Source organism: Octopus bimaculoides, chromosome 3 (assembly GCF_001194135.2).
Source record: "Octopus bimaculoides isolate UCB-OBI-ISO-001 chromosome 3, ASM119413v2, whole genome shotgun sequence".
Taxonomy (NCBI): domain Eukaryota; kingdom Metazoa; phylum Mollusca; class Cephalopoda; order Octopoda; family Octopodidae; genus Octopus; species Octopus bimaculoides.
Window position 1 is genome coordinate 133,293,325 of NC_068983.1, and position 5,300 is coordinate 133,298,624.

Sequence of the window (5,300 nt, forward strand, 5' to 3'; positions counted from 1 at the left end):
CGGCGAATAAATTGTCGTCTAATTTACGCAAGGATGAAAATAACACTGACGTCTCATTTTAGCAGATATGTTTACCAAAATTACATAATAATATATCTGGCAATACTAAAGAGTAAGTTTATTAAATCTAAATGTCATTTGCTTTAACCACGGCCTTCAGACGACTTCGAAATCTCCTGCAAGTCTTTTGTGTGGTCTCCCTGTTTAAGTTGGTGTATGCTGCCATAATCCTCGCCTTCAGTTCATATTTGGTGTTACAAGGAGTTTTGTTGGTCTCTCGCTCAACTGCGCCCACACATAATAAGGAATGAAGTTGCAGTCTGGGGAGTTAGGTGGCCAAATGTTAGGGTTGATGTAGTTGCATAAATTATCCGACAGCTATGACTCCGTTCTCCTGCTTGTGTGGCATGGTGCAAAGTCCTGTTGCCAGACATAGGGTCTTCCAGCACTGTCCTCAAATTGACACCCAAACACTCTGAAACGTTTGTATTGGAGCTTCCGACGCGAATGCCAACCAGTATAGCATGTAGTTTCCATATTTCTGGCAGAGTGAATGGCGTCATGGTGATGTTTTTCTCACAAACGGTGCCCAACTACTATACAGTGTAGTCGACTAAATGGAAAACACAACAATGCGCATGTGCAAAATTAAAAATATAATATAGCGACAATTTACCCATCGCACCCTACATGTATTCAGGCTTTTATTCAGTGAATCTTTGCTGCTTTTACATATTTAAATACGCTAATTCAAATGAACATTTTATCAATTAGATGTAAGCTTACAGATACACTGAGAAGAAATATGCAGTTAATTCTGTGCAATCCTTTAATTATCAAATCTGAGAGAAGTAAAAATATTCTTCAACCATTGCAGGATTTGACCATAGTGACATTTTGACTCTACCTAAAAACGTCCGCCCCCAATGTAAGATATATCAGCTCGCTTCTGGAATATTAATGCCCCTTACTTTCTTCTCCTATAGTAAATATATGAGAAAACCCAGAAAGGTATCCAAAACCTCAACAGACGTCCTCCAGTATTGTTTTATTCTTCAACCTAAGTTCGAATCCTGCAGCGTTCGGAATTACTTTTTATCATCATGTTATGTCTCAAGCTAATTCTATCTAGCACCTTCGGATGATCTCTACTCAACCGCTACACAACTGCTACTCAACTGCTACTCAACAGCTACTTGACTGCTACTCAACACTCCTACCACGGCCAGACTACCTCTATTTATATGTCTTGGGAGATCCTATTTCTTCGCCTGGAAGTGCCGACACAATACATTATTAATGTCAGTAAACCTTTGGCTTCTTTTATTGTAATACTTCCACAATCTGCGAGATTGAATCTATATCATAAATCAATTTGAATTTAGGCGGGAAAGGCTGAATAGCTACAACACTAGAACAGGAATCACCATATTTAAGTGATCGCCGAGCCCTATCATAGTTAAAATGGTTTCATTGCCTTTTGAGTAAATTTCTATCACATTGATTTTACCTCAGAAGAATCAGAATGACATTAAAATCTGAATGTGTTTTCCATGTTAGAAATAATGGCCAAATCTTCCTCACATCACAGTTTCCAGGTTTGAAAAATGAAACCGTATGTCACAATAGGAACGAGATAGTCGTGAATTGGTCATATGTTTGCCTACACTATCAGAGGTTAGTTTGGAATTAAACAATAATTACATATCTTTCTAATCGGCCAACAAGAGATCTTCGTTTGCGTTCAATATGCTAAAATTAACTGACCCCCCCCCTTTGAATCAAAACTTCTGTCTTAAAAATGGAATGGATAATCTGTTTCTAGAAAGACCAAATCCGAATAAAATGATGGGATAATCACAGCTAGAATAGCGTTGATCATAAGACCTGTTCGGATCTAAACAACAACACCAACGTATATTAGTTATTATACACCTTGATACACCATATCTGAATAAAAATAGTGTTATCTTTTATCGAAGCCACTCTCAATTATGACTGACCTGAGGCTAAACCACAGTAGTAACTTAGATATCTCTCCACAACGAATATTTGGAATTACGCCAACATAAGCGATCGATAGATCAATAATTCTGAGGATAGTCCACAAGTAAGTGACTAGTTCTAAGTGACAAACTCAGTTATTCTGTTTAGATATTTAGATAAAACTGTTTGACATCAACAATACTAACATTTCTCGTTCAGAATACATAAAAGCACAACAGCTTATCTATTTTTACCAATAACATCCTTGTTACACATTTCCTTAATTTCGTCAAAGACGGAACTTAATACGAGATCTCTAGACCTGTTAGAAATAATACACAAATCTTCCTCAAGCTTACATCCTTATCAACTTAAATAGAAGTGTGATACTTAAGACAATGTAATCCTAGGTAAGCAAAAGTATGGAATAACATAGATGCAATACTTATAATTACATTTCAAAAATCAGAACTGATTCGGGGTTAAATAATTTGGAACCAGCTTTGGTTCAGCCTACAAAAATATTTCCGTATTTTATTTGTAGCAATTATTTTTTTTTCAATTGCTTTCAGACTCAGCATGAGTGTAACCTGGTATAAATTCTTTCTTTCATATAAATGTTTTTGTACATGCATATTTAAAATGAATGTTTTCAATGTCGTTCATGACATAGAATACAAAATGGATTTTGTCTCGATTTGCGCAAATCACATTAGAAGTATTGTGAAGAAATGATGGTGAGCGTATGGGGGTTATTGCGCCGCAGGGAAAGACATGGATCTTCACAAGATTACTTAAACGATTCCTGAATCAAGAACCAAGTATTCGAAGAAAATGACATTCATTGGTTACCATAAACCAATAAAGTAGCCTAGTCATGGTTGTTAGTCCTGCTAGAAAGAAAATACATCTTTCCATTAACTCATATATTATCGTCTTAAATGAAGATTACGTTGTAAAAGTATTTGATACAAAAGAAGACGGTGTGGTCAACTGTAAAACATATTTGATCATAGATCTACTCGGTTAGGTTTGATCTCGAATGTTCTAAGTCATACCACCAACAGTTGAATCAAAGAATAAGTGGTTGACTACATCATGTTTCGAAGTGGCTGCTGGGAACATCTTGGACATTCTCTCTAGCATTGTCCAATATATACATTGGCACAATGGTGCCTCATATTTTTAGGTGAATCTGACTGTCGAATATGTTGAAACCGGTACATAGTTATTATTATTTTATCAACTGCAATTCGATGAAAACAAAATCGGTTCAAGTGTGATTTCTATTTCATTCTTCTAACATGTTTCAACTATTAATTCATAGATATCTATCGCATCAATAATGGACTCTGCTCCTCTGAAATAGGTAACCACTTACCCTCGAAACGCAAGTCCATTTTACACACGTATTTCTTCTATTCTGACCCTTCACAATCTGAACTTAATACTTAGCCAGTTCTTCCTACCGTAAATTCTTAACAACTTAACAACTCTTAACTCACATGCTTTCCAACAGATATTAATCTATATTATTTTCTACTCTAAGCACAAGGCCCAAAATTGGGGGAGGGAGGAGGCCAGTCGATTAGATCGATCCCAGTACGCAACTAGTACTTAATTTAAAGGGTCTGATCTGCCTCTATGATTAATGTCATCGATAAAATATTGAATTATAACTGCAATTATTGATCTGTTTGAACTCTAATAATTCACCAATTCCATTCTGTTTCTCTTCATCATAGATCATGTGGCCACTTTCTTCAAATATTCTCAACTGCATCCTCATTTGTTGGCATGTATGATCGGTAAGTAGGCTCACAAGATTCATTCAATCTTTATTACTGTTGTTGTTGTTGTTGTTGTTGTTATCGCTTCAACATTTGCTACTGTTACTAATGTTTGGCCATACCTACAATCCCAGACATTAATACCAGACAGGTATTATTATCTCTGTACCGGGAATAAACATTCTCCCTGACACAGAGAATAATCCCATATGCCCTACTGATTTTTTATATATTTTCTAATTTGTTTACTTATATTTTTTTAAATACATAAGGATATATATGCGTGTATATGTGCATGTATATGTATATAGTTATGCACAAGTATTTGTATACATGCCAATGGATATGAGTGTGTGAGAGTGTGTGTGTATGTGTGTGTGTGTGTGTGTGTGTGTGCGTGTGTGTGTGCGTGTGTGTGCGTGTGTGTGTGTGACACCAATATTTATTTTTTAAATTCCGGTAAAGATTCCATCGGATTCTGTTGGGAAACCGTTAGTTTATGGAAACATAAACAAACCAGCACCGACAGTCCAGTGATGGCAAAGAGCAAATAAAACACATACACACACACTCCCGTACACATATATACATATATGTATGCATACCACGTGCTTCTTTTAATTTCTGTCTACTAAATTCACTCGCAAGACATGAGTCGACCTGGGCTACAGAAGAATGTGTCACACAATGGAACTGTACCCAAATCCTCATGGTTGGAAATAAAGCTTCGCAACTTCACAGCCACACCTGCACCAATATACAGATATATGCGCATACGTGTATATATGTATACGCTTATATGTATATATATATATCCATAACTACTCATCCACCTGTCTTTAATAATGTAATTATAGACGTGGCTGTAAGTACATTATCTGACATATACTTGTTTACAAATGCATAGACGTTATATACATGAAACATTGTGTACAAAATATATTACATCCACGAATACCCTACAAGTTTAGAAATGAAAACTCACATCCGTAATGTGTTACCACTGTTTGTGAACAGAGGGCTTGCTACAAATTAAAGATAATCATAGCTACATAAGTGCGCGTATACACATACGTCACTGTAGATAGATAGATAGATAGATAGATAGATAGATAGATAGATAGATAGGAATGTACATACATACATGTGTGCGTGTGTGGAGGTGGGTTTGTGTGTGTGTGTATGTGTGTGTGTATGTGTGTGTATGTGTGTGTGCGTGTAAAAAGTGTAGTATAGGATATGGATTCAGAGACTCATGAGGCTATTACAGTAAGCTCCACCCATGGACTCGGCTTTCAATAATGCTACATAAAGAAGGTTGCCAAACGCCAGTATTCCTACGGAAGTCACGTAGCTAAACAAGTCTAAATTTACCTATCATACCACCCGACTTTATTCTATATACATACAGATATAGACAGATAGAGAGAGAGAGAGAAAGAGAAAGAGAATGATAATATATATATACGTTTAAGGCTGCGTGTTGGCAGAATCGTTAGTACGCCAGCCGGAATGCTTAGCGGT

General features: G+C 36.3%; 1 protein-coding gene across 6 annotated transcripts in view; it reads left to right on the forward strand.

The window, feature by feature from the left end:
• LOC106871529 (dopamine receptor 2) overlaps window positions 1-5,300 on the forward strand; it is a 797,114-nt gene that overhangs the window by 618,534 nt on the left and 173,280 nt on the right. For all 6 annotated transcript variants that reach the window (XR_008263728.1, XM_052966548.1, XM_052966547.1 and 3 more), the window contains one exon: window positions 3,732-3,794. The gene's annotated coding sequence lies outside the window, so the exon portion shown is untranslated. The remainder of the gene's footprint in view (window positions 1-3,731; window positions 3,795-5,300) is intronic.